Here is a 16,831-nt window from a genome sequence, read left to right as displayed (position 1 = left end):
GTCTACAGAGGGGACAGACTTGGAGGAGAGAAGATACAGAAGTGAAGAGAGGAGAAGAGAGGAGAGTGTGATCAGGCATCATTCACCTGAACCTCCTATATGCTCCACCATTGGCCAGTTTTCTGCCAGCACTCATCCAATAAGATGCAACTAAGAATGGGCGCCAAGAAACAGCACACAAACAGTCTGTCTGTCTGTCTGTCTGTCTGTCTGTCTGTCTGTCTGTCTGTCCGTGGAGAGAGGGGGGAACAGACACACACGGACACAAGCCCTCTCTGTGGGATGGTCTGAGGACCGGAGAGAGACCCTCCTCACTGACCAGAGCCCAAACAGAGAGACTGCTCCAGAGAGAGAGACCCTTCTCACTAACCAGAGCCCAAACAGAGAGACTGCTCCAGAGAGAGAGAGAGAGAGAGACCACAGGCCCCTGGAGTATTGATGGTTATGCAAAATTACTTAAGATCTACTTTCATTTCCAATGTTTCCCATCTGCTCCCCTGGAAAGAGAGGAGAGAGAAGAAAGAAGAGAGATGAGAGAAGACAGACTGACAGAGCTGAAGAAAACTGTGTGTGTGTGTGTGTGTGTGTGTGTGTGTGTGTGTGTGTGTGTGTGTGTGTGTGTGTGTGTGTGTGTGTGTGTGTGTGTGTGTGTGTGTGTGTGTGTGTGTGTGTGTGTGTGTGTGTGTGTGTGGTGATGGGATAGGTGCTGGTGAGTGTGTACATGTGCATGCATGTTCTGTGTGTGTCTCAGAGGAGGCTGGTGGGAGGAGCTATAGGAGGACGGCTCATTGTAATGGCTGGAATGGAATGAATGGAACTGTATCAAACACATCTCCATGTATTCCACTCCAGCCGTTACAATGAGCCGTCCTCCTATAGCTCCTCCCACCAGCCCATTCCACACACATAAACACAGCAGCACATATCACACTACCGATGGTCTGCACGACAACCTGCTGTCAACATGATCATTTAGTGGTCAGTTCCATCCCCTGTCTCTTTGCACGGCATTACACAGTGAAAGAGAATGTCTACCCCCCCTTTAACATCACAATGGGCCGTTCCACCTCCGGTCCTCCTTCATTGGAGTGATCCATCTAGATCCAGCAGCCTACATGCAGGGGTAGACTAGACTAGAGATGAGCCCATTAGCCAAGATGACCAGTTCTCTCTCCATTCTTCACTGATCCGTCACACTACTGGAGGGAGGAGCCTTCCAGTTCCCAGCCTCAAGCAGACGTCGTGTTTTCCTCCCTAACGACCGCCTGTCTCCACAACACACTGACTGGTTCAGACCAGACCCGACAGGGTCATTCAGTCACCTTAAACCACTGTCTGGTATGGATTCTTGAAGACCTCTCTCCTAAGAGTAGTTAGGCTCTGACAAGATCCTCTCCCCCATTTGACCTCTCCGTGACCTCTGGCTGCAACCAGGAAGTAGTCAAGGTGTCACATGTGCAGAGACACTCCTTCGACCACGTGGACGGCTCTTACTGACCCCTTCCATTGACGTCTCTGTTGCTTCTTGTCTTGTGAAAGGAGAGCTAGAAAACACAGTCCAGGGTGAACTTCCCAGCCCAAATGAAAAGGGCAACACACCTCATAATCTATGTTGCATGCAGTTATGGCAAATGTCTCCATGAGCCTTAAATATTGCTTTGTAATTTCCACAATAATGTCTAAGGTGTGTGTTGGGGGAGGTGAAGCTGATCCTGGATCTGTACCTAGGGGAAACTTCCCTCCGAGCAGAGAAAACATGGACACTTGGGGCTGATGAGACAGAGGATCCAACCTTCAGCCCATTCAGCCACACAATCACTAAAGCACCACATCACAGTGACGACAAGGTGAAAAATCTACCGATGTGCCCTTGAGCAAGGCACTTACATGTAACCTTCATTTACTGACCCTGTAAAACAACACATTTCACTGCACCTATCTGCTGTATATGACAATAAAACAGGTATTTTTATTGTATTTGAATCATATTATATTAATGTTTCCATCCTCTTAACCCATTAAGAGACACACTGACAATAATGTATCATTACCAACTAGCAACTATCTCACAACATCAAGGCTTCCACGTTGTGTTGTTATCTAGCAGGGAACCTCGATGACCACCTTTATAGCTGAGTAAATACTGTTATCTAGCAGGGAACCTAGATGATCACCTTTATAGCTGAGTAAATACTGTTATCTAGCAGGGAACCTAGATGATCACCTTTATAGCTGAGTAAATACTGTTATCTAGCAGGGAACCTAGATGATCACCTTTATAGCTGAGTAAATACTGTTATCTAGCAGGGAACCTAGATGATCACCTTTATAGCTGAGTAAATACTGTTATCTAGCAGGGAACCTAGATGATCACCTTTATAGCTGAGTAAATACTGTTATCTAGCAGGGAACCTAGATGATCACCTTTATAGCTGAGTAAATACTGATGACCACCTTTATAGCTGAGTAAATACTGAGTAAATACTGTTATCTAGCAGGGAACCTTATAGCTGATGATCACCTTTATAGCTGAGTAAATACTGTTATCTAGCAGGGAACCTCGATGACCACCTTTATAGCTGAGTAAATACTGTTATCTAGCAGGGAACCTCGATGACCACCTTTATAGCTGAGTAAATACTGTTATCTAGCAGGGAACCTAGATGACCACCTTTATAGCTGAGTAAATACTGTTATCTAGCAGGGAACCTAGATGACCACCTTTATAGCTGAGTAAATACTGTTATCTAGCAGGGAACATAGATGATCACCTTTATAGCTGAGTAAATACTGTTATCTAGCAGGGAACCTAGATGATCACCTTTATAGCTGAGTAAATACTGTTATCTAGCAGGGAACCTAGATGATCACCTTTATAGCTGAGTAAATACTGTTATCTAGCAGGGAACCTAGATTATCACCTTTATAGCTGAGTAAATACTGTTATCTAGCAGGGAACCTCGATGACCACCTTTATAGCTGAGTAAATACTGTTATCTAGCAGGGAACCTAGATGATCACCTTTATAGCTGAGTAAATACTGTTATCTAGCAGGGAACCTCGATGACCACCTTTATAGCTGAGTAAATACTGTTATCTAGCAGGGAACCTAGATGACCACCTTTATAGCTGAGTAAATACTGTTATCTAGCAGGGAACCTAGATGATCACCTTTATAGCTGAGTAAATACTGTTATCTAGCAGGGAACCTCGATGACCACCTTTATAGCTGAGTAAATACTGTTATCTAGCAGGGAACCTAGATGACCACCTTTATAGCTGAGTAAATACTGTTATCTAGCAGGGAACCTAGATGATCACCTTTATAGCTGAGTAAATACTGTTATCTAGCAGGGAACCTAGATGACCACCTTTATAGCTGAGTAAATACTGTTATCTAGCAGGGAACCTAGATGATCACCTTTATAGCTGAGTAAATACTGTTATCTAGCAGGGAACCCAAGGGCTTTTCTGAATCAGGACCCCAATACACTCCCACCAGCTGCCCTCTCAGTTGCCTGTTTCCTGTCTCTTTTATTACTCAATCACATCTTCACCACAGTATCCATGATCCTCTTTCCATTGGGAAACTCCCATCGCCCACACACACACAGACACAAACGCAGACACACACAGATGTGCAGTATAAGTGCCAGTTGAGTTCAACACGTGAAGAAAGTTTTCCCACCACAAGAAACTGATTGAGCCACGTAGAGATATACTGATAACACGTGTATGCGTACAAACACAATCACATCACCATGATCCTCTTTCCATTGGGAAACTCCCATCGCCCACACACACGCACAAACGCACACACACCAGTTGAGTTCACACGTGAAGAAAGTTTTCCCACCACACGCCACGCACTGATAACACGCACGCACGCACGCACGCACACACACACACACACACACACACACACACACACACACACACACACACACACACGCACACACACACACACAAACACACAAACACACACACACACACACACACACACACAAACACCTCGGGTAAGTATGGAGACTAACCAAAAGGCATTCAGCCACTTAAGCAGCCTCCTGGCTCACTCCCAGCCAAGTGAATTCTCTGTCAGTGAATTAGCCATCATGTAATCATACCCCAGCCTCACAGCAATTAGATACACTTCTACCAAATCTGAGGAGACCATGTGTTCTCCTACCACTAATAGTTTACTTTAGCTCACCAGCTGACAGGCCTAGCCCTGCCGCTCTCGACTTCTACACACAAAGACAGACACACCAGTGGAGGCTCCTCAGATGAGGAAGGGAGGAGGACCATCCTCCTCAGTGAATTTCATAAAAATCTACATTTTAAAACATTAAAAAAGTTATCCCTTTTAGATGAAACTATACTAATTATATTCACGTCATCAAATCATTGATGTAAATACACTGCTTTGCGATGAAGGTCTACAGTAGCCTCAACAGCACTCTGTAGGGTAGCACCATAGTGTAGCCGGAGGACTGCTAGCTTCCGTCCTCCTCTTGGTACATTGACATGGTACAAAACCTAGGCTTTTGGTTCTCACCCCCTTCCATAGACTTACACAGCAATTATGACAACTTCCGGAGGACGTTCTCCAACCTATCAGAGCTCTCGCAGCATGAATTGACATGTTGTCCACCCAATCAAAGGATCTAAGAATGAATCTAGTACTGAAAGCATAAGCTACAGATCAGAGAATGAATCTAGTACTGAAAGCATAAGCTACAGATCAGAGAATGAATCTAGTACTGAAAGCATAAACTACAGATCAGAGAATGAATCTAGTACTGAAAGCATAAGCTACAGCTATCATTGCAGTGCATAAAATGTGGTGAGTAGTTGACTCAAAGAGAGAGAAAGGCAATAGCTGAACAGTTTTCGACAAATTAATTTATTCAAAAATGAAGGAGAAGCAAGAGAGAGAGATTTCGTCTTTTTTTTTCACTTTCAGTTTCACTTAATTAGCTAGCAAATGCAGCTGGCTAGTTTAGCCTACTGAAACACCCTGCTCAGACAGAGGGATGCTTTGTTAGCTAGCTGGCTAGTTTAGCCTACTCAAACACCCTGCTCAGACAGAGGGATGCTTTGTTAGCTAGCTGGCTATGACTATCCAACACAACACTGGAACTCTTAGCTATACAGCCTGTAACCTGGCTGGTCCCTCTTCCAGTAAACTTTCATTCATAGGCTAGGTTGTAGCAAACGCATGATGGGTATAGGGAAAATTCAAGTATCATGTAGTAGCCTAAACCTATCGCTGTTAGATTGAGCTGGGTGAATGGAATATGAATAACAATAGAAATAAGGCCATGTTCATAAAAAATAAATTGTTCTCCCTCATCATAAACGGCACTGACCGCCACTGAGACACACACACACACACACACACACAGGCATACAAATCTCATCATCCCAGACACCCTGAACCCACTTCAATTTGCATACCGCCCCAACAGATCCACAGATGACACAATCTCTATCGCACTCCACACTGCCCTGTCCCACCAGGACAAAAGGAACACCTATGTGAGAATGCTGTTCATCGACTACAGCTCAGTGTTCAACACCATAGTGCCCTCAAAGCTCATCACTAAGCTAAGGACCCTGGGACTAAACACCTGCCTCTGCAACTGGATCCTGGACTTCCTGACGGGCTGCGCCCCTGTGTTGAGGGTTAGGCAGCAACACATCTGTCATGCTGACCCTAAACACGGGGGCCCCTCAGGGGTTCGTGCTTAGTCCCCTTCACAAATGTATATGTGTATTTTAACCCAATAATGGTTCAATTTAAGACGTTTAAGCTGCCTATCAATCATTGACCAGTGGACAGCCAGTGAAAAATGTGCTCTTGCAAAATCTGCATAGTGCAGATCCCAGCCTATGGAATAACAGTTCTTCCCTTCTAATCTTTGCTATGGTATTGTGCTCTGTACTGTCATCAGCAAGATTAATTGAAGAAGACCGATGGGGCTTTTATTGCTCAATCTAATTTGTGCTGATTAAAAAAAAAATATCCATAAAAAGTAATCTAAACATAACTGAAAGTAATCAGATTATGTATACACACATGTGTGCCAATAAAACATACACACGCACACGTGTCCATGAACACGCACACATACACACACAAACACACAAAGACACAGCTGTGGCTCATCTGTCGATATGTGAAACCAAATAGAATGTCAGTAGTGTCTAACTGGTGTCCAAACTATTAACCTACATCTCACCTGTATGAATGAAGACTATCCCATAATATTAACCTACATCTCACCTGTATGAATGAAGACTATCCCATAATATTAACCTACATCTCACCTGTATGAATGAAGACTATCCCATAATATTAACCTACATCTCACCTGTATGAATGAAGACTATCCCATAATATTAACCTACATCTCACCTGTATGAATGAAGACTATCCCATAATATTAACCTACATCTCACCTGTATGAATGAAGACTGTACCCATAAATGAAGACTATCCCATAATGAAGACTAATAATATTAACCTACATCTCACCTGTATGAATGAAGACTATCCCATAATATTAACCTACATCTCACCTGTATGAATGAAGACTATCCCATAATATGTATGAATGAAGACTATCCCATAATATTAACCTACATCTCACCTGTATGAATGAAGACTATCCCATAATATTAACCTACATCTCACCTGTATGAATGAAGACTATCCCATAATATTAACCTACATCTCACCTGTATGAATGAAGACTATCCCATAATATTAACCTACATCTCACCTGTATGAATGAAGACTATCCCATAATATTAACCTACATCTCACCTGTATGAATGAAGCCTATTACATAATATTAATCCACTGGTGTGTAAGAGATAGCGTCTTAGCAAGAGAAAGCGTGCGAGAGAGAATAGTGCCTAATGAAGGTTGAGGAAGTGAGAGCGTTTCCACACACACACATACGCAGACCCACTGATGCTATTACTATTAGCCTGGTGAGCCCATTGCACTCATGTGTCACTTCAAAGCATTCTCAGCTATTAATCAGGAACTATCCAGCCCTCCGAGCGAGCGAGGGCCCCAGCTAGCCGCGCCGCGACGCAACGCTAACTACACCCCTCAACATCAACACAATGGAGCCATCATTACAGCCGTTACGCTACGCCTCGGCCTAGACAGCACACCTTTATCTAGGCATATACATTACACACTCACGGCCAATTAATTTGTCTGCCACGTCTGAGAATACAGGGGGTGGGTAGTGGGGAGGGTTTGTGTGTGTGTGTGTGTGTGTGTGTGTGTGTGTGTGTTTGCATGCGTGCATGTGTGGCACCTGGCTCCTGTTGCTTACAGTGGGCTCTGTGCCCTGCCTCAGAGCCTCTTTATTAAAGCACCTGTCAGCTAGCTATACAGCCTGTAACCTGGCTGGTCCCTCCTCGCCTGTCAGCTAGCTATACAGCCTGTAACCTGGCTGGTCCCTCCTCGCCTGTCAGCTAGCTATACAGCCTGTAACCTGGCTGGTCCCTCCTCGCCTGTCAGCTAGCTATACAGCCTGTAACCTGGCTGGTCCCTCCTAGCCTGTCTGCTAGCTATACAGCCTGTAACCTGGCTGGTCCCTCCTAGCCTGTCAGCTAGCTATACAGCCTGTAACCTGGCTGGTCCCTCCTCGCCTGTCAGCTAGCTATACAGCCTGTAACCTGGCTGGTCCCTCCTAGCCTGTCTGCTAGCTATACAGCCTGTAACCTGGCTGGTCACTCCTAGCCTGTCAGCTAGCTATACAGCCTGTAACCTGGCTGGTCCCTCCTAGCCTGTCAGCTAGCTATACAGCCTGTAACCTGGCTGGTCCCTCCTACCCTGTCAGCTAACTATACAGCCTGTAACCTGGCTGGTGTAGGCAAGCCATTCTCACAGCCTGGCCCTCCTCACCTTGCAGCCACAGCGTGCGTATACAATCAATCCTGACAGCAAACACACACACAAACTAGACAGCTAGCTTCCGCCTCCCAGCCCCTCCGCTCAGATAGCACTAACTCCAGCAGCCCCACCCATTCAGCTGGATATCAGGCACCTCACACACAAGCCTCCCAGCCCCTCCGCTCAGATAGCACTAACTCCAGCAGTCCCATCCATTCAGCTGGATATCAGGCACCACACACACAAGCCACCCAGCCCCTCCGCTCAGATAGCACTAACTCCAGCAGCCCCATCCATTCAGCTGGATATCAGGCACCACACACACAAGCCTCCCAGCCCCTCCTCTCAGATAGCACTAACTCCAGCAGCCCCATCCATTCAGCTGGATATCAGGCACCACACACACAAGCCACCCAGCCCCTCCGCTCAGATAGCACTAACTCCAGCAGCCCCATCCATTCAGCTGGATATCAGGCACCACACACACAAGCCTCCCAGCCCCTCCTCTCAGATAGCACTAACTCCAGCAGCCCCATCCATTCAGCTGGATATCAGGCACCACACACACAAGCCACCCAGCCCCTCCGCTCAGATAGCACTAACTCCAGCAGCCCCATCCATTCAGCTGGATATCAGGCACCACACACACAAGCCACCCAGCCCCTCCGCTCAGATAGCACTAACTCCAGCAGCCCCATCCATTCAGCTGGATATCAGGCACCACACACACAAGCCTCCCAGCCTAAGGGATTACCAGAGGGATAGCGTTGTCTCTTTAATATTAGATACATGTTATACAATGCTAATCCCTCATATAAACCGTTTTGTCTCTTTGTTTTGGCTGAAGTGATGTACGGCGCTTTGGTATTGAATGAATTGGGGCAGGAGGGGGGTGAAGTTGGGGGTTTGGAGGGCGGGCTCCTAACTCAGTGGTTCTCGTGGCTTTGGTCTGATAGCTAACAGTTTTCTAGTGAAAATCCAGGCAAATACACCAGATAATGACATAGTTTCCCTTGATAGTTCCACGCTGAGGTTGAATGGAGGTCAGGCTTCATGTATTAGACACTCTGCCCCTCCCCCACTCTCCAGTGGACTGTCAGCCTGTTGAACAAGCCCCTCCTCCACTCTCCAGTAGACTGTCAGTCTGCTGAACAAGCCCCTCCCCACTCTCCAGTAGACTGTCAGCCTGTTAAACAAGCCCCTCCTCCACTCTCCAGTGAACTGTCAGCCTGCTGAACAAGCCCCTCCCCCACTCTCCAGTGAACTGTCAGCCTGCTGAACAAGCCCCTCCCCCACTCTCCAGTAGACTGTCAGCCTGCTGAACAAGCCCCTCCTCCACTCTCCAGTGGACTGTCAGCCTGCTGAACAAGCCCCTCCCCCACTCTCCAGTGGACTGTCAGCCTGCTGAACAAGCCCCTCCCCCACTCTCCAGTGAAATGTCAGCCTGCTGAATAAGCCCCTCCTCCAGTCTCCAGTGTACTGTCAGCCTGCTGAATAAGCCCCTCCCCCACTCTCCAGTGAACTGTCAGCCTGCTGAACAAGCCCCTCCCCCACTCTCCAGTGAACTGTCAGCCTGCTGAACAAGCCCCTCCCCCACTCTCCAGTAGACTGTCAGCCTGCTGAACAAGCCCCTCCCCCACTCTCCTGTCAGTGCTGAAGCCCCTCCCCCACTCTCCAGTAGACTGTCAGCCTGTTAAACAAGCCCCCCCACTCCTCCACTCTCCAGTGAACTGTCAGCCTGCTGAACAAGCCCCTCCCCCACTCTCCAGTGGACTGTCAGCCTGCTGAACAAGCCCCTCCCCCACTCTCCAGTGAACTGTCAGCCTGCTGAATAAGCCCCTCCTCCACTCTCCAGTGTACTGTCAGCCTGCTGAATAAGCCCCTCCCCCAATCTCCGGTGAACTGTCAGCCTGCTGAACAAGCCCCTCCCCCACTCTCCAGTGAACTGTCAGCCTGCTGAACAAGCCCCTCCCCCACTCTCCAGTGGACTGTCAGCCTGCTGAACAAGCCCCTCCCCCACTCTCCAGTAGACTGTCAGCCTGCTGAACAAGCCCCTCCTCCACTCTCCAGTGAACTGTCAGCCTGCTGAACAAGCCCCTCCCCCACTCTCCAGTGAACTGTCAGCCTGCTGAACAAGCCCCTCCCCCACTCTCCAGTAGACTGTCAACCTGCTGAACAAGCCCCTCCTCCACTCTCCAGTGGACTGTCAGCCTGCTGAACAAGCCCCTCCCCCACTCTCCAGTGAACTGTCAGCCTGCTGAACAAGCCCCTCCCCACTCTCCAGTGGACTGTCAGCCTGCTGAATAAGCCCCTCCCCCACTCTCCAGTGGACTGTCAGCCTGCTGAATAAGCCCCTCCCCCACTCTCCGGTGAACTGTCAGCCTGCTGAACAAGCCCCTCCCCACTCTCCATATGCTGACCCCTCTCTCTCTAAATTGACATGGGAAACATATATTTACATTGCCAAAGCAAGTAAACTAGAAAATCAACAAAAGTGAAATAAACAATGAGAAATGAACAGTAAACATGACACTGACACTAGTTTCAACAGAATAAAGACATTTCAAATGTTATATTATGTCTATATGTACAGTGTTGTAAGAATGTGCAAATAGTTCAAGTACAAAAGGGAAAATAAATCAACAACATATGGGTTATATTTGCAATGGTGTTTGTTCTTCACTGGTTGCCATTTTCTTGTGACAACAGGCACAAATCTTTCTGCTGTGATGGCATCAAAAGTGGATTTGTTTACTAGTTCTTTGTGGGTTCTGTGTAATCTGAGGGAAATCTGTGTCTTTAATATGGTCATACATTTGGCAGGAGGTTAGGAAGTGCATCTCAGTTTCCACCTCATTTTGTGGGCAGTGTGCACATAGCCTGTCTTCTCTTGAGAGCCAGGTCTGCCTGCGGCGGCCTTTTTCAATAGCAAGACAATGCTCACTGAGTCTGTACATAGTCAAAGCTTTCCTCACCTGACCACTGTCAGTCACAGTGGTCAGGTGAGTGGACCCCAGACATCACAAACATAAAGGGAAATGGATTCTAGAAAGTATTCAAGTATTTTTTTCCAGATCCTTATTGGGATGTCAAATTGTATGTTCCTTTTGATGGTGTAGAAGGCCCTTCACGACTTGTCTCTCAGATGGCTCATAGCTCTGTGGAAGTAACCTGTGGTGCTGATGTTTAGGCTGAGCTATGTATAGTTTTTGGAGTGCTCTAGGGTAATGGTGCCTCTCTCTTTCTTTCTTTCTTTCTTTCTTTCTTTCCCTCCCTCCCTCCCTTTCTGTCTCTTTTACCGCTCTCTCCCCCTTTCTCTCTCTCCCTTTCTTTCTCTCTCCCCTTTCTGTCTCTTTACCTCTCTCTCTCTCCCTTTCTTTCTCTATCACTCTCTTTCTTTCTCCCCTTTCTGTCTCTTTACCTCTCTCTCTCCCTTTCTTTCTCTATCACTCTCTTTCTCTCTCCCCCTTTCTGTCTCTTTACCTCTCTCTCTCTCCCTTTCTTTCTCTATCACTCTCTTTCTTTCTCCCCCTTTCTGTCTCTTTACCTCTCTCTCCCTTTCTTTCTCTCTCCCCTTTCTGTCTCTTTACCTCTCTCTCTCTCCCTTTCTTTCTCTATCACTCTCTTCCTCTCTCCCCCTTTCTGTCTCTTTACTGCTCTCTCTCTCCCTTTCTTTCTCTATCACTCTCTTTCTCTCTCCCCCTTTCTGTCTCTTTACCTCTCTCTCCCCTCTCTCCTCTTCTCTCCCTTTCTTTCTCTCTCTCTATCTCTCCCCCTTCTGTCTCTTTACCTCTCTCTTTCTCTCTCCCCCTTTCTGTCTCTTTCCCTCTCTCTCTCTCTCTCTCTCTCTCTCTCTCTCCCTTTCTTTCTCTATCACTCTCTTTCTCTCTCCCCCTTTCTGTCTCTTTACCTCTCTCTCTCTCTCTCTCTCTCTCTCTCTCTCTCTCTATCGTAAAATCAAAAAATCCAGAGGGAGGAACAGAGAAGGGGAAAAAAGGGAAGAACAGAGAAGGGGAACAGAGGGAGGAACAGAAAAGGGGAACAAAGGGAGGAACAGAGAAGGGGACAGAGAAGGGGGACAGAGAAGGGGGACAGAGAAGGGGGACAGAGGGAGGAACAGAAAAGGGGAACAAAGGGAGGAACAGAGAAGGGGACAGAGAAGGGGGACAAAGGGAGGAATAGAGAAGGGGAACAATGGGAAGAACAGAGAAGGGGAACAGAGAAGGGGGACAGAGAAGGGGGACAGAGAAAGGAACAGAGAAGGGGAACAGAGAAGGGGGACAGAAGGAGGGGGACAGAGGGAGGAACGGAGAAGGGGATATACCAGAATAGAGGAGAGGAGGGAAAGAACGACTACAAAACAAAATGAGACTAAGGGGTCGCTACAGAGAAGAAACACACAGACATTAACGAGTGACTAGTGTAAAACAACTTAACAAGGGATTCACAAAAAACCTGATAAGAGCGGAGGAAGAGTAATCAACGTCAGAGGAAAGAGGTGCGGGGAAGACAGACGCACAGAGAGCAACAAGTCCCTGTCGTATTGTGAAGCAGGCAGCTGGTTGGAGGGTCCCCCGAGACTTATTAAAATGGAATTCCTGTTGCTAATCTTTGTTTTCTCTAGAAAGGGATGACACATCCCAGAGAGGCGTTGCTGCATGTATATTTAATGGCACAAAACTCGGCATATCCTTGGCAGCAGAGGTGGCGTAGCGTCTCATTGTTTAGGTGGCTTGTGTGTCGCCACCACGGCGCCGCCCGCTGCTTCACTGACAGTCACTAAATCGCAGCCCATTATTTGGGTTTATCTGCATTCAGCTAACATCAACACCCCCTCCTCAGGGGGAGTGTCCATGACATAGACTGACCAGGTGAACGCTGTGATCCCTTATTGATGTTACTTGATAAATTCACTTCAGTGTAGATGAAGGGATGGAGACGGGTTAAAGAATGACTTTCAAGCCTTGAGACAATTGAGACATGGATTGTGTTTGTGCTGTTTAAAGGGTGAATGGGCCAGACTAAATAGGTAAGTGCCTTTGAACGGTGTATGGTAGTAGGTGCCAGTTTATGTCAAGAACTGCAACTCTGCTGGGTTTTTCACGCTCAACCGTTTCTGTGCGTATCAAGAATGGTTCACCACCCAGAGAACATCCAGCCAACTTGACACAACTGTGGGAAGCATTGGAGTCAATATGGACCAGCATCCTTATGGAACGCCTCAATTTGCCCCGACAAATTGAGGCTGTTCAACTCAATATTAGGAAAGTGTTCCTAATGTTTTGTCCACTCAGTGTATGTACAGGTTGACGGACATGCATCTGAAGCATGTCCTCTAGGAGAGGAGGAACAACAGTCATATTTGTATTACTATCTATATTACTGATAGTACAGCCTTCACTCAGTAGGCTAGAAATAACGCCCACATTCAACCTCTTCATCACACTGGAAGCATTGGGGCTTCCCCTGGGGTCTACAGGAGCCCACTGGGGCCACTAGAGACAGAGCCAGTAGGGAGGGACAGTCTGTGCTGTTATGAGGGGAACAATGCACCTGTCTGGGGTGGAAGGTTTAACCACACACACACACAACCCAGCCCAGCGTCTCTACTCTCGCCCATTTCGCCTGCTGCCCTCGCCCAGTGTGTGTGTATATGTTCTTTCCCCTGAAAGATTACAATAATAACATTGAAATTAAATTAAAAACAAGTAATCTGGATTTTCTGCATGAGCCGTTAATAATGTCTAACAGCTGTCACATGCAATACAGCCACGCCGAGGTGGGCCTTAGGCTGTCTGATGAGGAGCAGGCTGATACTACGAAGAGGGAGAGGGGAAAGGAGAAGAGAGGAGAGGAGAGGAGAGGAGAGGAGAGGAGAGGAGAGGAGAGGAGAGGAGAGAGGAGAGGAGAGGAGAGGAGAGGAGAGAGAGAGGATGAGAGAGGAGAGGAGAGGAAAGGAGAGGAGAGGAGAGGAGAGGAGAGGGAAAGGAGAGGAGAGGAGAGGAGAGGAGAGGAGAGGAGAGGAGAGGAGAGGAGGAGGAGAGGAGAGAGAGAGAGAGAGAGAGAGAGGAGAGCAGAGGAGAGAGAGGAGAGGAGAGGAGAGGAGAGGAGAGGAGAGGAGAGGAGAGGAGAGGAGAGGAGAGGAGAGGAGAGGAGAGGAGAGGAGAGGAGAGGAGAGGAGAGGAGAGGAGAGGAGAGGAGAGGAGAGGAGAGAGAGAGAGAGAGAGAGAGAGAGAGAGAGAGAGAGAGAGAGAGAGAGAGAGAGAGAGCGAGAGAGAGATACATCGTTATAATACTGTTTATAGACATAATATGACATTTGAAATGTCTTTATTCTTTTGGAACTTCTGAGTGTAATGTTTACTGTTAATCTTTATTGTTTATTTCCCTTTTGAAAGCCAAGCCCCTGAAACCTGATACAGGAAGGTATTACCCAGCATGCCGCTCTCTCTCACCCGTGAGTCTCCTTTGTGTTGGTCTTGTGGTGCCGCCCCGTGCTGCAGGGCCAGGGTTCCACCATGGCACCAGGCCACATGCTGTGGAGGGGGGAAGGGAAGGGCGGCTGGCGGACTGTTTGAAGAGCCCCGTCTCTGGGACCACACTGACTCTCCAGCCAGAAGAGGCTGTTGCGACGCCAAGCGCTAGCTAGCTACTCCGGACACAGACTGCTCCATACACACAAACATCCCCCTTACCTTCACGGAATGGGAGCAAACGAGCACCACCGCATTTAGTATCTTCAGAGAAATCTGATCAAATCAGTCCTGTATTACTAATGAATACTTGATTGGATGATTGTCTCATTCTTTTGATGTTTGGCTATTACAATAATGCTAATTATTACTGTAATGACATCTGTTATTACTGTATTGACATATGTTATTACAGTAATGACATCTGTTATTACTGTATTGACATATGTTATTACTGTAATGACATCTGATATTACAGTAATGACATCTGTTATTACTGTAATGACATCTGATATTACAGTAATGACATCTGATATTACTGTAATTACATCTGATATTACAGTAATGACATTTGATATTACTGTAATAACATCTGATATTACTGTAATGACATCTGTTATTACTGTATTGACATATGTTATTACTGTAATGACATCTGTTATTACTGTAATAACATCTGATATTACAGTAATGACATCTGTTATTACTGTAATGACATCTGATATTACAGTAATGACATCTGATATTACTGTAATAACATCTGATATTACAGTAATGACATTTGATATTACTGTAATAACATCTGATATTACTGTAATGACATCTGTTATTACTGTATTGACATATGTTATTACAGTAATGACATCTGTTATTACTGTATTGACATATGTTATTACTGTAATGACATCTGGTATTACTGTAATAACATCTGATATTACAGTAATGACATCTGTTATTACTGTAATGACATCTGATATTACAGTACTAACATCTGATATTATTGTAATAACATCTGATATTACAGTAATGACATTTGATATTACAGTAATGACATCTGTCTGTTTGAATGGTCCATGTGTCAATAACAGGGATGCCCTCCACCCCCCTCTTCAGTTCACCCTATGACTGAGTTGTAGACAGACACTGACACACTGAATCTGGATAGTGACCGATTGTGTAGACTGATTTCATTGCGGGCAGTGTAGAGTGATTTCCAGGGGGGCAGTGTAGACTGATTTCATTGCGGGCAGTGTAGAGTGATTTCCAGGGGGGCAGTGTAGACTGATTTCAATGGGGGCAGTGTAGAGTGATTTCCATGGGGGCAGTGTAGACTGATTTCCATGGGGGCAGTGTAGACTGATTTCCAGGGGGGCAGTGTAGACTGATTTCCATGGGGGCAGTGTAGACTGATTTCCAGGGCAAGCAGGCTGCAGGGTGACAGCTGGTGGTAGCAGCCGGTCGATCCCTCCCCACCAGGTGTGTGTTTCAGCCAGGTGTAGGGTGCCACCGTGCACTGAATCTGGATAGTGACCCCATAGCTCAGGTTAAGGACAGATGCTGAATCTGGATAGTGACCCCATAGCTCAGGTTAAGGGCAGACACTGAATCTGGATAGTGACCCCATAGCTCAGGTTAAGGGCAGATGCTGAATCTGGATAATGACCCCACAGCTCAGGTTAAGGGCAGATGCTGAATCTGGATAGTGACCTCATAGCTCAGGTTAAGGGCAGACACTGAATCTGGATAGTGACCCCATAGCTCAGGTTAAGGGCAGATGCTGAATCTGGATAGTGACCTCATAGCTCAGGTTAAGGGAAGACGAGAGCGTATACAGCCACTACGGAGAGGGAGAGGGGAAAGGCTGGTTATAGAGGGTAGGGCAGTGTAGACTGATTTCCAGGGGGGCAGTGTAGACTGATTTCCATGGGGGCAGTGTAGACTGATTTCCATGGGGGAAGTGTAGACTGATTTCCATGGGGGCAGTGTAGACTGATTTCCATGGGGGCAGTGTAGACTGATTTCCATGGGGGCAGTGTAGACTGATTTCCATGGGGAAGTGTAGACTGATTTCCATGGGGGCAGTGTAGACTGATTTCCATGGGGGCAGTGTAGACTGATTTCCATGGGGGCAGTGTAGACTGATTTCCATGGGGGCAGTGTAGACTGATTTCCATGGGGGCAGTGTAGACTGATTTCCATGGGGGCAGTGTAGACTGATTTCCATGGGGGCAAGTGTAGACTGATTTCCATGGGGGCAGTGTAGACTGATTTCCATGGGGGCAGTGTAGACTGATTTCCAGGGCAAGCAGGCTGCAGGGTGACAGCTGGTGGTAGCAGCCGGTCGATCCCTCCCCACCAGGTGTGTGTTTCAGCCAGGTGTAGGGTGCCACCGTGCCAGGTGATCGCCAGCCATTTAACGAGACACCTCATGACATCATGT

General features: G+C 47.0%; 3 long non-coding RNA genes across 13 annotated transcripts; all 3 read right to left on the bottom strand.

Annotated features, from left to right (window-relative positions):
- Nucleotides 1-888: 888 nt before the first annotated feature.
- On the bottom strand, nt 889-3,744 carry LOC127928201 (uncharacterized). Of its 7 annotated transcripts, none has more exons than XR_008130871.1 (3): nt 2,972-3,744; nt 2,522-2,721; nt 889-2,424 (listed from the first exon to the last, which is right to left on the bottom strand). It is a non-coding gene; the product is annotated as an uncharacterized LOC127928201 (long non-coding RNA). The 7 variants fall into 7 exon arrangements; XR_008130872.1 differs by having other exon boundaries at nt 889-2,262; nt 2,560-2,721; XR_008130870.1 differs by having other exon boundaries at nt 2,522-2,709; nt 3,010-3,744.
- A 248-nt stretch (nt 3,745-3,992) lies between these two features.
- Nucleotides 3,993-9,038, bottom strand: LOC127928196 (uncharacterized). 5 transcript variants are annotated; one of them, XR_008130849.1, is made up of 4 exons: nt 7,886-9,038; nt 7,702-7,793; nt 6,654-7,609; nt 3,993-6,462 (listed from the first exon to the last, which is right to left on the bottom strand). It is a non-coding gene; the product is annotated as an uncharacterized LOC127928196 (long non-coding RNA). The 5 variants fall into 5 exon arrangements; XR_008130847.1 differs by having other exon boundaries at nt 6,654-7,563; nt 7,610-9,038; XR_008130848.1 differs by having other exon boundaries at nt 6,654-7,563; nt 7,656-9,038.
- Nucleotides 9,039-11,202: 2,164 nt separating this feature from the next.
- Nucleotides 11,203-13,568, bottom strand: LOC127928199 (uncharacterized). Its single transcript, XR_008130867.1, has 3 exons — nt 11,829-13,568; nt 11,509-11,636; nt 11,203-11,465 (listed from the first exon to the last, which is right to left on the bottom strand). It is a non-coding gene; the product is annotated as an uncharacterized LOC127928199 (long non-coding RNA).
- Between the last annotated feature and the right edge of the window lie 3,263 nt (nt 13,569-16,831).

Source organism: Oncorhynchus keta, unplaced genomic scaffold (assembly GCF_023373465.1).
Source record: "Oncorhynchus keta strain PuntledgeMale-10-30-2019 unplaced genomic scaffold, Oket_V2 Un_scaffold_23083_pilon_pilon, whole genome shotgun sequence".
NCBI classification, from domain to species: Eukaryota; Metazoa; Chordata; class Actinopteri; order Salmoniformes; family Salmonidae; genus Oncorhynchus; species Oncorhynchus keta.
Note: the sequence above shows the minus strand (reverse complement) of the source record. Positions and strands in the feature narration are given on the sequence as shown.